Genomic DNA, 17,564 nt, shown 5'->3' with positions numbered 1-17,564 from the left:
CAATGAGTTCTCTAGTGCTTAACTATGACCCCTTAGTAATATTGACAAGAAATGAGTAACAGAAAAAGTGAAATTTAGTTTAAATGACAATCACGAACTGGATACTGGCTCAAGGGGGCCAAAAACAGGGCTATATAATTGGAGTTCAAAGAAGGTGGTGATTTTTTTAGTGAAAAAAAAAAACACTTTCCTGGCTAATTTAGGACTTTAAATTGATTAGCCTACTGAAATTTTCCTATCTTATGCAAGTGAAATATTCTTCCCTTTTCAGAGCATTAAGACAATTTATCACAATAAAAAATATCCAAAGCATCTTGAATGGAATGACTTAAAAAGGCAAATGACAACCACAATTTGCAATCTTACAATTAAACTTCTGGCCAGACAAACTGTATTGGGCTTCCCAGCTCTGAAATAATTGCGGAAGGTGTATTTGCCTTTAAAATTAGAATCAGGCCCGAAGTCCCAGCCTCTTCCTTGTCAAAACTTCACATAGCATTAAAGCAATAATAGGCCTATAGGCTATTTTACATGTGAAAAATGTTGTTATTCTCGTAGTTATTCGTGCCGTTTCAAGTAACACGTGGGCAGATAAGTATTTGTTGTTATTTTTTAGGGGTTAAACCCCGATAAGAGGAAATCCCATTGGACAAGTAAAAGAACACGGGGTTAAATGAATAGATACTAAAATGAGCAAATTACTGCCGTGAGCTTCAAAAACAAATCAAGCCTCTGATGGCGCTTTGGATTAATTTCTACTTGATAATACTGGGACCAGGGCTCGATACCAGATTCCCAAGGACAAGCTATACGGGTGTCCAGTCCATTGGCGGCAATTCATGGAAATTTAGTGGGGAGGGGGTAATGTATTTTTCAGTATCTATCAAACAGTTCGAGTATCTATCAATTTCAAGGTCTAATCTATAAAAATGTGGGATTTCGTATTTTTTGCCAGAAGACAAATCACGGGTCCGTGTTTATTAGTTTGTCTGTTTTTTTTTTGTTTTTTTTTTCCCCAGGGGTCATCGTATCGACCATGTGGTCCTAGAGTGTTGCAAGAGGGCTCATTCTAACGGAAATGAAAGTTCTAGTGCCCTTTTTAAGTGACCAAAAAAATTGGAGGGCACCTAGGCCCCCTCCCACGCTTATTTTTTCCCCAAAGTAAACGGATCAAAATTTTGAGATAGCCATCTTGTTCCGCATAGTCGAAAACCATAATAATTATGTCTTTGGGGATGACTTACCCCTCCAGAGTCCCTGGGAGAGGGGCTGCAAGTTACAAACTTTGACCAATGTTTACATACAGTAATGGTTATTGGGAAGTGTACCGACGTTTTCAGGGGGATTTTTTTTTGGTTTGGGTGTGGGGTTGAGGGGAGTTTGCTATGTAGGAGGATCTTTCCTTGGAGGAATGTTTCATGGGTGAAGAGAAATTCAATGAAAAGGGCGCAGGACTTTCTAGCATTACTATAAAAAAAAACAATGAAAATATAAACATGAAAAAGTTTATTCAATTGAAAGTAAGGAGAACATTAAAACTTAAAACGAACAGAGATTATTACGCATATGAGGGGTTCTAAAAATACTTTAGCATAAAGAACGAGGTATTTAGGAGGAGATAAATACTTCGCTCTTTATGCTAAAGTATTTTTAGTAATTTCAACTATTTATTCTAATGGCCTTTCTGATTCAGGGGTCATTCTTAAAGAATTGGGACAAAACTTAAGATTTAGTGTGAAGAGCGAGGTATTAACTAGGGGACAAACCCCCTCATATATATAATCAAAAATATAAGAATATAAAAGTTTATTACGTAAGTTAATTCTTAAGTTATGTATATTTTTTACTAATAAAAACGTTCGTTAAAAATTAAAAGTTCTAGTTGCCTTTTTAAGTAACCAAAAAATTGGAGGGCAGCAAGGCCTCCTTCCCCATCCCTTATTTCTCAAAATCGTCTGATTAAAACTAAGAGAAAGCCATTTAGCCGAAAAAAGAATTAATATGCAAATTTCATTTTAATAATTTATGTACGGAGAGCCAAAATCAAACATGCATTAATTCAAAAACATTCAGAAATTAAATGAAAAAAACTACTTTTTTTAACCGAAAGTAAGGAGGGACATTAAAACTTAAAACGAACAGAAATTAATCCGTATATGAAAGGGGCTGCTTCCTCATCAATGCCCCGCTCTTTGCGCTAAAGTTTGACTCTTTATCTCAACTCTTCTTTTTAAAACAGTAAAAAACTTTAGCGTAAAGAGCGGGGCGTTGATGAGGAAGCAGCCCCTTTCATTTACGGATTAATTTCTGTTCGTTTTAAGTTTTAATGTCGCTCCTTATTTTAAGTTAATAAAACTAGTTTTTTTTATTTAATACCTAGTAGAGCCAAGACAACTTTGTCTTTTTATGCGATGAAAACTTGAAAAAATGCGTTTTCAATGAAACTAACCTCAGAAACACATTTTCAAAATATAAGGGACACTGTTCCTCTGTCCCCTACCCAATTGACACCACTGCTCCCTCCCCTCATACAAAAAAAATCTTCCGACCTTTCTGTTCAAACATGTCATATTCTTTGCCTCACCACTTTATGTGCGATAAAGCATGTGAATGTATGCCTAAACCTTTTACATTTAGTATATTTCTGCAATAAAAAGGGCCGTGGCCCCTTTATCACATATTATTGGCGATTGACATAATTATATATCCTTAATGCAAACTGAGAATCCCATTGTATCAGGACCCTCGTGTAGATAAACTCTGTGTAACTCAATCCTTGCGCAACTAAGTTTTTCGCGCAACTGAACCTTAGTTCAATCGAACCGTGGTGTAACTCAACCCCCATGCAACTCAACCCTCGTATCGCTGAATCTTAGTGCAAGTGAACCCCCTTTCAACTCAGCTCCGTTCAAGTAAGTCCTCATGCAACTTGACCCCCGTGCGACCTTGCCCCAGTTAAACTTAACCTCGTGTAACTCAACCCACCTTAAATTGAACCCCATTCAATTCAAACCTCATTGAATTTAAACCCAATGTAATTCAATCTTTTTGCAACCCTACCTACATTTTATCAAACCTCCATTCTACTCAACCCCCGTGCAATTCGACTGTCATTTAGCTCAGTCCTCATGCAACTCAACTCCGTTTAACACAACCCTGCTTGTCTTGATCCCCATTCTAATCGACCCCATTCAGCTCAATCCTCCTCAATTCCCCAATGTAACTAGAAAATGTAATTCTGCCCGTTTTGTATGAAGTGATAATGTCTGATTTATATAAAACGGCTTTTATTTGTTGGCTAATTCTTTTGCTAGTGCTTTCTTAAATACCGCTTAAATTCAAAACAATTCCTCCCCGCCCCTTCTAAAACATAAAAATTTATCCTTCTGCCTTGTATATTTGAAAGTTAGTGAGACTTTTCTTGCCCATTGCCTGATCTTAGTTGAAAATTTGCCATTGCCTGATCTTAGTTGTGTCATGGTGCAGCAACAGCTGCACCATGACACAGAGAAAATGATGGCCAGTTGTAGCCAAAACCATAAAAACACGGTTAAAAAAAAGTCCTGTCAGAAAAGATTACGGGTAATGCTTATAAAGGAATGATATGAGCTATATCTCATAGCTGTTGCAAAAAAAGTTGTCTTAATAGTAAAAGTTTATTGTAGGAAAAAACTTATGGGAATTTTTAAAAAGAGCTGGAAAAGTTGATAAGTCTCCGTTTTTCAAGTTTGATTCTCCAGTACTAATAAGACTCCGTGGTAGTGAGCTGTTTAAGGTCTTTTCCAAGTTAGTATTAAGTTTACGCACTTTTTATTTTTCAATTAAAAATGTCGTATGCCGTCAAAATACGATTCTAGTGTCATTTCTGGAGAGTAAAGGCTTGAAAAAGCAAAAATGTCTACTACTGAAATCTTTATGATAAAAATTGTAAGACCCCCCCCCCGTCCTTTATGAATAAAATCCCCCTCTTGAATGTTCCCCATTTCCAGCCATCTTTGGCTGGAGAATCAAGTGGAAAAAAAAACTACCAAGTGAAAAAAATCGTTCAAATACACAGCTGATTCGTTAATGATGCTGTTTTTAAGTATCAATACTAAAATTAATTACGAAACAAATTCTTGGGAATTCTGAAAATTTGCTTGATTCCTGAAAGTGTCTTATTTTTTTTTTGTTCTCTCCAGTACTAGAGGGTCACTGGAACATAGTATGGGTGTTGAAAGCGATAACCATCCGTGGTCCTCGGTATTTGTGGTTTCATTTCCCTTCCTTATAAAGGCGTGCATTAACTGGTCACTGGTTTTCAAGTTAAATGGCATACTTCACCCCAAAGTTAAAAAAAAACACGATTAATTCCCTCTTCAAACCTGCTTCCAAGTATAATTAAATTAAAACAAACAAATTTTTTCAGTTGAAAGAAAGAAGCAACATTATACTTAAAAAAGACAGAAATTTTTCCATATTTGAGGGGGGCTATGTCCCTCTCAATTCCTCGGTCTTCATCAGGCCCTTGTGTTTCAGGTTCAAGGTTATTTATTATAATAGTAATAAAGTACACAATTTTGTACATTTTTTTCAATTGGCAGGGAGCAGAGCTTGTATACCAACGAGAAAAAACAAAACAAAAAAACAATTCATCATATTACTGAAATAACACAAATATTCTTGCCTTTTTTCTTATTAAATAAATATCATTAACATGTGACTCCGGCCCAATGTCAAACACACGTTCATTCAAGACAATACTAGATTAATAATACCAATTATCAGCCTTACAATGGGCAGGGAGTGCAGATAGATCATATCCGAACAATCACAAAATAATAAAAATAATAAATACAGGACACCATCCTTGTCCAAGGGGCAATTCTTTGTCCAAGGGGCACGGGTTCAATCCCAGTTGTTACCAGTTATTTAGTTTGGGACGGGGGTCAGTGGCGTGGCTCTGTAAGCTCAGCCAGAGTCGACCCAGCTCTAAATGGGTACCTGGAGAAATCTTGGGAATGGAAGCAGGAAGGGTATGTGAAAGCACAGGATGGTTGACCCCCAGTCCCCCCCCCATTGCACTTCCTGGCCGAAGGGTCATGAAACGGAGATCAACACCGCCGGTCTGGACCTTTAGGGGCTAGTGCCGTCTTACTTACTCTTACTTACTTTTACACCATTCTACACCAAAATAGTCTTTTAATTTTATAAGTATTGAATAAGCAACATTCGGAGACAATATCTAATGACAGTAAGTGACATCTATATATGCAACAAACTTACCCCAAATCAAAGCAACCATATACCTATATGGTGACGAAAATGTATAAGTAAGGTGAATTTTTTTTGCTTTTCTCTTCAATGACAAAATAGTTTTCATTGATCGCCATGTTACAGATAGAATAAAAGATTTACTTTTCAAAGACATACACATTTTGACCACTGGCTTAGTCATTTATGTAGTATTAATTTTTTTAATAAACAGACATTGCTATTATTCTATTTTTGGGTGATTTCACTATAACAATTGGTTCATGATGTTAAATAACGTTAATTAAAACAGAAAAAAAACTTTTACAAATAGTCAAGGGTCATAAGCTTTCTCCTTTCCTCCTGAATATGCTAAAATAAATTTTTTTGGCTAAATAATAATAATTTCAATGATTAAAGTAATTCTAAAAAAATGCACAAAGTGGGAAACGATTACTATCCACTCATATGATAAGTGTGCATTCTGCTAATGAACTGTTGATACTCAATGCGAAATTGTAGAAAGTAACTATGTCTACATTATGGGAGCAACTGAATTTTCCTAGATTCTGGGATTTTGATAGTTTACTTTTATCCGGGGGGGGGGGGGGTGGACGACAGTACAACCTATAGTAAAAATACCGCATTATAATTCTTGACATTAAACATTTCGGCATAGGACGAAACCCAGATCGAGTGGAAATGATCATTTTGGGACATAAAGAACACAGATCTATTTGCTAAAAATAATAGGAAGGTCTCCACGGTCGATAATCCTCCACCCCCGCCAAAAAATTACCCAGAAAATTCCAACTCCAATCCTACAAAAAACATCTCGCAGACAATGACCCCGGAACATCTCAAATGTAAAATTGAGTCACCAAAGAGAAAGTATCGGTATCCCCGAAATACACTTGAACCTGTCCCTCCCTTGGCCATTAGCTCCTACACTCATTGTAAAAGAATGAGAACACGAGTTCTTTAGATTTCTTTAAATGTACTACCAGCAGCAATATCTTTATTTAAAATAAGGTTCCTTCTTTACCTGTTTAAACGGACTTTATTGGAGTCTATGCTGTCAAATGATGTGAAGTTTAGTCGGCAATGATTCGAAGGCACTATTTTGAGCCTTTTAAAACTTCATAACAACCCCTATTGCACACATTCTCGCACATTTCACCGAAGGCCGAAGGCATGCTAAAACAAGCTATACCCATTGTTTCACCAATTCAATGGATGGAACCCTCACTGGATGTACTACCCCCTTTTTATGTTTGCACTCATTCTCCTCAAACTCTATGTCATATTGTAAAACAGTAACACCAAATCTTTATTATATTCTATACCACTCCCACCTCTTAAGACAAAATTCTTTTTAAATTTACCCGCACTAACATCTAACTTCTCAATCAATAAAACCACAGCTCCACTACCCTATCACTATAATTATCCATTTTCTTCACAATACTATCTACCCGATCCAAAAATTCACCCTTAAAATTATGCAAGTCCAGATGAAGTGTCAGCATTTCAGTTTGCAAATAATGCGAATACACCAAACCTTAATTATCATTTAAATAAGTTTTTTGTACGATGAACTCCTTAATGCCATCCCTTGGAACTCCTCCTTAATCATTCTTTCATAAAGAGTTTGAATCTTACCCAACTAGGAGTGCACTATGTCTGTATTGGATCGTTCTTGTTGTTACCTGCCATATATGGATTGAATGGGTCCCAAGCTCAGCCCTATGAACACATATATTGCAAAAGGCAGAATAGTGTAAATAACACTTTGGTAAAACAGGGGACGTTACGGGAATTTTATGTTCTGCGCCACTTTGTCCAACTTCACCTTCATTGAGAATCGTAGTGATGTTGTGTGGTGTTAAATCCCCCGGCCCACGAAAAATACCCTCAAGTGTATCAGGACTGATGTGATCTGTCCTTCCAAAAGCATCCTCTGATACATCATAGGTTTCAATGGTAATTGATCGAGCCGAACCCCTGTTGAAATATTTGGGAGTGTATCAGTAGTTACATCACCTAAATAATCTTATAATAGTTTACCAGGTAATCGGGGCTTGATCTGACGCAACATTGAGATTGTATTGAAATTGTGGTGCTGCTGTCAATATGACTATTTCCGTGCTGTCAAAGAGGTTGCTAGCTCCTTGGCTTGATGTTGACCGTAATGTTGCTAGGTTAACCGTAAAAATAAATGAAATGAATTTTTCAAATGATTTCTTATTAAACTGAATTTTTTATTGTTTGTGTGTGTGTGTGAGTGTCTATGTGTGTGTGTGTGTGTGTGGGTGTGTGTGTGTGTTTGTGTGTGTTTGTGTGTGTGTGTTTGTGCGTGTGTGTGTGTTTGTGCGTGTGTGTGTATTTGTGTTTGTGTTTGTGTGTGTGTGAGTGTGTTTGTGTGTGTGTGTGTGTGTGTGTGTATTTGTGTGTGTTCGTGTGTTTATTATGACGTTTCATGTCCAACCTGGAAAGAGAATGAGAAGTTAGTTTCTTTTTTGGAATGACAGTTTTATTGATCTGAGAAAAGAATATTTGAATAACCTCTATTGTCATATGATCTAACATACATGCATAGTCATTTTCAATATCACTTGCACACTGAAACATACACATATACACACACATAAGAGAGAAGATAAATTTAATAATTGTTACGTTTTAAATGGAAGAATTTGTCAATTCCTGGGTCTTCTGTAGACCATCGGCTATTGCCAATAGATTGTCTTACATTGACTTGTCGGCATGTTGGGGGACTTAAAATCTTCCTCCCCAAAAAATACTCGAATTCATATTTATCATTCATTTGCCGTTTTATTGAATCATTGGCTTGGAATTAAAAAGTAATGTTTTAATATTCATTTATGTTCAAATTCCTTAAATTTAAGGTCCAGTTTCTAAGTTCAAAAGTCCAAAATAAAATTCTAGGTCCCAAGTAAAACAAAAAAAAAATTCCCAAAAGTCTGCAAAACATTCTGTTCCAAAAAATGTAACTACAACAATCATTTTTGTGATAGAAAAAATCACAACTGACATATTTATATCATCTTCATTTTGTATTTTTAATATATCAAAAGCGGTTTTTTTTTGTTATAAGCATAATTACTGCGATTCTAAGACATGAAAAAATAGTTGAAACAAATTTAAATTTCACAAAAAAACTAAGTAAAAAAAGCACAAACATTATTTTTCTAATAGAAAAAATCCCGACTGTCATATTTATATTAACTTTATTTTGTATTTTTAAAATTTCAAAAGTGATTTTTTTTTGTTATAAGTATATTAAATATGATTTTAAATAGACAAAAATGATGAAATGGAAAAAATTGAAAAATTTCTGTTGAAAAAAATTACCCCCCACAATAAAACATAAAATCGTAAAGAAAGGAAGAAAACGAAGACAATAGACATCCAGTGAAAAAGTTGAAAAATTATGCAAATATCTCGGTTAAGATCTCTGCTTGACCGTCATCAGTGCAGAATAAAACTGATAAAAATATAAAAAACCAAACTTAAAACAAAACGCAAAACTAAAATAGAATGACCCTTTCTTAGTAACGGTGGAAGGTGTCCCTTTAATTAGAAAATTCTGCTCTGATTGATAAAAATCAAAAAATTCCCCTTCCCAATGGTGTAAGCCTCGTTAAAACTGAATATTTGAGTTCACACATTTTCAAGGGTGTGGGGTTACCCACATCCCTTGAAAATGTGACTCTCCTTCCCTTACTACCCCCTATCCATCTAATTATGATACTGTGTTTATCCATTTCTCGTTCACGACCAGATAAAAGTATTTTAAGGGGGGTGGAGCCTGTCGTACTCATAATACGTATTCTACTAATAATCATGTTAAGGTCAGAGTTCAAAAATAATCAATGGACTGGATTCAAAGTATAAGAATAATTAGTAGGGAGTTTTTTTAAACTAATGATTATTGATGATAAACTAACGCATAAAATTTTGTAACCGCTCTTTTTTAGGTATGATATTGCTCTTAACCGTCCCTTGAAGGTCCAGGTTCAAAATATTCGACGGATTGGATTCAATGGCTCAAGAATGGCTTGTGTGTAGGGTTGATTTTAAAACTAAAGATGATATACGTAAAATTCATTAGCTAAAAGGACTGTAAATTTCATTTGATAAGCTAAAATCGTACGAGAAACAGTCCCCGTCCGTTAAACGCAAAAAAAAAATGTATAGATCACGAATCTTTTGTATATTACAATCCTTGTAAGAATTTCGTTTAGTCATCTTGCTTCATCAAACTCACTTTATCAATTGAAAATAACTTGGATATCAAATATTTTGTCATTAAATTGTATCCATCACAGGAGGCCTTACGCAAAACACCGAATATATGAGCGAAAGTATCCAAAGACCCAATTCACCAAGAAATAACTGCTGGACAGCGTTTCCTTGAAATAGTCTTATCACCGGAAGCTTAGATAACGCTATATGTGCTATCGGAATTGCGGTAGTATCCAAAAGGAGCTCGGGGTACATGCCTTTAGCATTCGTTGATTCCCCTGGGGAACATGTCCGTAGTATTAGTTAATACCCGGGGGGGGGGTACATTCCCGTAGCATTCGTTGATACCATACTACTGATTTGGAAGTAAAGTGAAGGAACACATCTTTTGGATTGACACAAGTAAGTATTCATAATTGTTTTAAAGTGATTTACAGATTTTTTTTGGGGGGGGGGTCCGTTTAAATGAGGCCCTTCGCTTCAGTTGAAACCTGATACATCTAATGCTTATGCTTGTCTGTCTTCCTTTTCTTCCAAAGTATCTTCAGGAATGCTGCAAATTAAAAGCAAGCTTACTCACAAGATCTTATCTTTACAGAAGAAATCCAAGAGAATTTAAATTACTTGTAAATAGTCTTTTATCTTCTTGTGAGTGTCTATCAATTTTAACACTGTGATTGCTGATATCTATTAAATAATAAACGTAAATTATTAAATAATTAAACGGTCTATAGAACAAATTGATCGTTTAATAAACAAGGCTAAACTATCTTCCCACATTCATCACCATCATCACAAACCACATAAAGCGACACTGATGGAGATTTTGACCAGAAAAGGAAGTTGTTTGACTAAACTTCCATTATTCTGTATCAATAACTTTTTTCTTTTTTTTCTAATCTTCAATTTGATCGCTTTTTTTGGATAAACCAGTGTTAATAATGAGTCTCAGTCATTAACTTATATGGTTTTCAACGACATTATTAATTTATTAAAGCAATTAAGGGATATTGATTGAAGTCGATTTGAGGGAAACGAGAAGTTCCTGAGAGGAAGGCTTTGAATAGGTTGGGACAGAGAAAGCGCGTGTGGAGCTGTGTTGACCTCAGGCGGCTTGGTACTCCGATGAGTTATTAGTAGTAGTGATATCAATTAATAGCAAGATGAAGAAAAGAGTCAAGATTGGAGGTCTTATTAGATTAGATTTAAGAATTAACGACGCTTCTTGACTACTAAGGTCCCTGCGTCGGCCCTGCAGTGCATTCCTGCAGCGTGATTCGATCTCTGGGTCCCGTATTACCAAGCTAAGGTCAAATCCACTGCGCCACCACAGGACAAATGAAAAACATCTTCATCGTTATAGCAGGGTACGAACCTGAACGTCATAACACTGCCGGCAGAGACGTATCCACTATACTATCCCGAGGTAAAAAAAAAAAAAAATTGCCTAATCCATCATTATAATAATTTGAATTTAGCGCCAAAAACTACTAACTAGAATCACTTTCCACTGGCGTCCTGAATTCGCATTCCAAGTCTACCTGACTCTTGACTTGTCATGAATAACGGCACTAAAGCTTTCAGCTAGTCGCAAATAATGGAAATAAGCCATGTAAAGCATATGGATTTAGTTTTCCCGCTCGTAAATAAAGGTCATTAATGCCCTGTCCTTTTTTTAAGCATTGCAGCATAGACCAACCTGTACAGGATATATCCTCTATCGGCGGTAAAGGCTTTCTAAAGCTGTGTTAGTGTTTGCGAACACAGAGGAAAGCTAATTCACTAATGAAAATTCAAGAAAACTATTTTTTCAACTCAGCATAAGAAAATAATATTTTAAATTGACTGATTCATTAGGTGTTTTGTCCGTAAAAAGTCAAATCAAAATGCAGCATAAGGTGTTTGAGAGTGTTTGAAGTGTTGGAGTTTTGAGTGTTTTAATATTTCAATGTTTGAAATTGGCACAGTTCCCAAAGTACTTCCAGGAAAATAAATACTGACAAAAACTTGAAGTAAAATTCAACTGAAGTAATACTAATGTGTGTGATTAGTTGTATTAATCAATACGTTTAAATTGATTATGGTAAATTAACTAAGCAAACATTTCTACAAACGAATGTAAAAAGCCTTAAAACTATCGAAAGTTTAATGAACAAAGCTATTAAGCTTAAAATATACCAAAATTACCAAAAATAAGCATTGCTTTACTGAAAATTATTATTTATTTATTTAAGAATTAACGACGCTTCTTGACTACTAAGGTCCCTGCGTCGGCCCTGCAGTGCATTCCTGCAGCGTGATTCGATCTCTGGGTCCCGTATTACCAAGCTAAGGTCAAATCCACTGCGCCACCACAGGACCTTTACTGAAAACTTAAGTAAATGACCTGGATTTGAACTAAATCCAAGTGTTTTCTATAATTTTGAAAAGAAGTAATTTAAAAACGAGAAAATATTAATGAAAACCGGTTTATATTAAAAATAACAACACTAACTTTGGTATTATTAAATGCATTTCACTCAAAAGATTATAGACGTTTGCGCAGTTTTTTATTTTTAAACGTATTACATTTTGTATACGACATTTCGATTTTAGTAAAAACCTTAGATTCGTTTGTGCTAGTTTTTGGTACTTTTATTTTTGGCTTTATTGTTCATTACACATAGATCTAGAATTTTTTCATGATTATATAAAAAAAAAATTATTTTCATTTAAAAAATAAACTTTATTTTAAAAAAGAAGGTCTTTTTTCAATACGGATTTATTTTAGAATTATTTTACTTAGAATTATTTTTTCAGAATAATTTTTCTCAGGATTATTTACTTTATATTTTTTATTGAATTTATTTTTTATTTAATTTATTTTTATGTTTTTACTTTAGTTTTAGAATTAATTCAATTTTGGAGCTTTTTTTTTATCAGAATGTTTCACACTTTTCAAGAGTCTAAAAAGGGACACTAGCGTAATGAAACTCTGAAAGCTAGGAGAATAAAGTTTGAGTGCTTTTTCTAAAATTAATACAAGTTTCCATCACCTGGAAAATCTTTTAGTTAGTTGTATATCTTTTGTATTTTCCTTGCTTGAGCTTGAAAAGAAAATTAAAGAAGATTGGTTTTTCCACGCGATGATTTCTGCTGCATCACGGTTGCCAAGGTAGTGACAACCAGTGAGATGAAATCCTTTTTTCTTGAAAATTGGAAATTAAAAAAAAAAGTAATTATAAAAAAGTGGAAGAAGAAACGAAACTTGTTAACCAATACTGCTATATGCAACTAGCATGATAACTGTTCCGAGAGGGGTTTGAGGAGTTACATCCTCCAGAAAGTATGTGGGTTTTTGTAACTGCTAAATTTCGATTAATTGTAACTGCTACTGGGGATTGGTGCTTGTCAAAATTTGTCAAATTTTAAAAAGTTTGAGAATTTTTATGGTATTTGACAGTTTAAATCAAATAGAAAATCTTTATTTTCCGACAAGCAATCTATCAGAAAACTTTGAATGAAATCTTTGACTTTGTTTCAACGTGATAAAAATTTTAGGTAAGATTTTGAAAACATTCTGAAGCTGCATCCCCCATTGCCCTTATATATATATATATATATATATATATATATATATATATATATATATATATATATATATATATATATAATGCATATAGTCTTATTCGGTTATTAACATAAATTTATTGAAACGTATGATATGGCTAGGGGTGTTAATCACGACAAGATAAGGCGGATAGGCAATTATTTTTTTTCTATTTGAATTAAACTACGAAAAATATGTACTTCGAAAAGTTTATTGGGGCTACACTTTTGTCCCTTTTTTATTTGAGAAAAATGAGTACACTAAAAAGAAAATATTTTTCAAAATATGTGGTTTGGGTAATTTCACTTTCTCCCTATGTAACACCCTTGTATATTGAATCCAGTCAAAACTAAAAATACATTGCTGGAACATTCGTTCAAGCATTTCGTGGCAACAAACTGTATGTAAGGAGTGACCCGGCTCATTAGTAACCGAAACTATAAAAAACAGAATTTTGATACCAATAGAAACATCAAAAGAATTAGATTTTATGCTGATTTCAAATATATAAGTTTGATCAAGTTTAATCCTACCCGTAAAAAGTTACGAGCCTGATAAAATTTGCCTTATTTTGGAAAAAGGGGGTAATTCCCCCTAAAAGTCATAGAATCTTATGAAAATCACACCATCAGATTCAGCGTACTAGAAAACTTACTATGGAGGTTTCAAGCTCCTATCCGCACAATGCGGAATTTTGTATTTTTTGCCAGAAGAAAGATCACGGAGACACGGATGCGTGTTAATTTTTTTTTGGCAGGGGTGATTGTATCGATCCAGTGGTCCTAGAATTTAGTGAGAGGTCTCATTTGAACGGGAATCAAAAGTTCTAGTGCTCTTTTCTAGTTTCTAGTTTCTAGTTTCTCAAAAAATCGGAGGGCAGCATATGGGAGGAAAGCACTTTGGAGTGCAACATATATACTTAAATGGGAATCTTAAGTGGTTTAGTTTCGGAAAACATAAGACACAAATTATCAATTAAAAAAAATTATAATGAGCCCTTACCATAATTATTAAGACTTCAAACCGCAGTGCCGTTCTCTTTCTAAATGCCCCCTTGTTGTTTAGAAATACCATTACACCTCTTCTCAAACTCCACCCCCTAAAAAATCAATAGAATATCTTTTTTGATATTTTGCTAAAAAAAAATCTCCTTTTGGTGTTTTAACTAAGAAAACGAAAAATCAACAAAATGCCTTTACCCTAGATTTTTGATAAGTACATAGTGCTGCACTCTTACATTTTCGCGAATAGACGGCACTAATTGCAGCCAAACTGAAAAGAAAAATAGTTTTTCATTGACGTAGCTATCCACTGAAAAATAATTTTATTTGGTACTTTTTGGGTAATAGTAATTTTCATTCACACTCAGCTGAGCTGTAATTTTTAATTGCGAGAAAATTTGTTTAAAATTTTTGAAACGAGCCTGGAAACCCTCAAAAGGATATATAATTTAGAAGAAATATATATCCTTGGAAATTCCTATTGTTGAAAACCCATAACTGGAGGTTAATACTTTGCCAACTCGAGCAACAAAATAAATATATTAGTGCATGAGCATCATTGATACTTCTCCTTTTTTTCTCGCCTTTTCTCCTGTCCTTCTTGGGCGGTCTTAATGAACCATGGGTCTTAAATTAGATTGTTAGAGGTCCCACTTAAAAACAACTAGACATATACTGTCATTTTGCAGGAGCATAATATATCAAGCCACAAAAAGTACTTTTTTTGTGTCATTTTGTGCCGTAAATGTTTATTTCACCCATACTGGGCAAAATGCCAGAGACAATAATTTCCTAGATAATTTTTGAAACTTTTATGTTCTAAAATCCTAAGCAAGAATAGTACATTCCCTTATCAAAAAAAAAGGAAAGATCGAAATATATCATCAATAGCCTAAGGGTCAAAACAGCTGTTAAACAGGGAGATTAAATTTGCAAGTGAAGAACTTGTTAAGGTTAATTAAAATTTCACCAACATTCTTTAAAGGATTGAAATAAAACTTTTTACTAGACTGCAGAAAACCTAATTATATAAAAATGAACCAATTGAGCTAGAGAGTAAATTTGCCCAGAAAGTTAACAACATCCATGTAGACTAGCAGAAAGTTCCCTGGAGAATTCTCAGTATACGTTAACACAGCAGGAACTGAAAGTTGGGGTTCACGTATATCTTACCAAGAAGCAAATCCAATTTCAAGTTTTATCTCATAAAGCTAGAGGGGATAAAATAACACTTGGCATTATTTGGAATTGGAATGAGGAACCTCTGGGATTATTATGGGGGCAGAGGCATAGCTAGGAGGAGAAAGGGGACTTACTTGTCCCCAGGCGTAGCGTCTGTAGGGGTACCAATGAAATAACATCATAGGCTGCGCTAAAAAAAACGATGTGGGCACAATATATTATTATTTTTTTTTGGTTTGTTTTTTGATTTTAGACCAGGGCACTTGTCATAGAAACTTGGAAAACGGCTCATTAGATTGGGAATTCAAAGAGCTTGTGCCCTTTTTAATGGCCAAAGACATTGAAGGGCAGCTAACACACCTCCCACGGCCGCCATTTTTCCAAACACACCAAATCAGAATTTTGAAATAGCCAATTTCTTCAAAGTAGTTGAAAGGTCCGAAAATTAAGTCTTTGAGGAAGACACCCCCCTTCAGAACCCTCAAGGCAAGAGTTTCAAGTTATGCCTTGGGAACATATAAGATTTAGATAGAAAGGGTGACCGTATAAACTTCGGAGGGGCTCACTGGGTTGTTAATTAGAAGTTCTAGGGCCCTTTTTAAGATTCAGAGTGATCGAAGGGTGGATACTTCCCTCCCCCACAACTCGTATTTTCCTGAAATGCAACCGATAAAAATTTTGATATTGCCATTTGCTCAAAAATAGTCCGAAGATTATATAATAAGGCCTTTGGAGTGGACAGAAGTCTGGGGATGAGGGTTGTAAGTTTTGTCCTAGGGGAATACAAGATTTTTATGGAAAGGGTGGTCTTGTGAACTTTGGAATAGGATCACATGCTTTAAAATACATAATTCTAGCTCCCTTTTAGGAGTCAAACATGATGAAGAGTAATTAGGCCCCTCCCTTACATTCTCTTTTCTCAAAACGCATTCAATTGAAATTTTGAGATAGGCATTGTGTTACCAATGGTCCAAAATCATATTAAAATGTTTTTAGGGTGGACAGAGCCCAGATCCCATGGACAAGGGTTGTACGTTATATCCAAGGTACATAAGGTTTTTATGGAACGGGTAGCTGTATAAACTTTGGATCGGATTGAGCTCATTTGACTGGAAGTTGGAAGTTTTAGTGCCCTGTTTAAGAGTCAAAAGTGAATGGAGGGACGTCAGCCCCCCCAAGCCTATCATTCCCCCAAAACATATACAATCGAAATTTTAAGAGCGCTATTTTCTTCAGCATTGTTGAAAGGTCCAGTAATTATATCTTTGGGGATGTCAAACTCCCCACAATCTTCAGGACAAGGCTGTAAGTTAGGCAATTCATTCATTGTTTCGACCCTGTATATGTTATTGAGAAAGGTATGCATGTTTGAACTTCATTTTCCAAGAAGACAAAGAGTATTCAGATTAGCCTTTCAGAAAATGTTGTGGGCAATGTTGAACTAAATCTATTAACGTTATATATATGCAGATTTCCAAAAGGGTACAACACAGGAATAACTGAGCATATTAATCTGAAAAATTGAAGAAACGATAAGGGAGATGATCAAAAAGGCAATACTTACATGCTATCAATTCTACTACCACACAACTACCACCACCACCTTCTCATTCCTTCTCAAGACCAGAGCACAATTTGCACTTTACAGATAAATACGTTTGAAATGTTTTCACTTTTCTTACTTTCATAAATAGAAAAATACCAAAATTATAAGGAATAAATATCAGTATATGTCAATTATATCAATGTTCATTTGTTCTGTTGTTGTTTTTTTTAAGTAAAGTGCAAATTGTGTTCTTGTCTTGAGAGGGCATGCGCTTATTAGCCCTACTCATGTTAATTTCTGCTTGTTTTGGAGTTTGAATCGGCTATATATTGTAATTTCCATTCGTTTTGAGTTTCATTTATCTATTGATAGTGATTTGTCGTAGTTTTACGGTTGGAAGATTATTTGACTTTATTTTTGCTCATTCTTGGCCTAATGGAGCTCTCTACTTTTCTTTGAAAGACTTGTTTTGTGTAAAAAGCGTTAAAATAATAATTATAAAACGTATTCCATAAAAGGTGCTACGAAGATAGAGGGGGTAAAAACTAAAACTGACCCTTGGGCTAAAAAACCTAACAATGCCTCTGTTTTTGAGATGGTTAATGTTATTCTAGCATCGACGCTAAGTAATTTAATGGCCTTCCTTGTCATTTAAGTATTCCCTTATAATTCTTATCAATATTAATCAAGACCTTATCCAAGAGAGTAAACTGATTCCCCCCCGTCCCCTATAATTTTACCCGAC

Source organism: Artemia franciscana, chromosome 15 (genome assembly GCF_032884065.1).
Source record: "Artemia franciscana chromosome 15, ASM3288406v1, whole genome shotgun sequence".
Taxonomy (NCBI): domain Eukaryota; kingdom Metazoa; phylum Arthropoda; class Branchiopoda; order Anostraca; family Artemiidae; genus Artemia; species Artemia franciscana.
Note: the sequence above shows the minus strand (reverse complement) of the source record.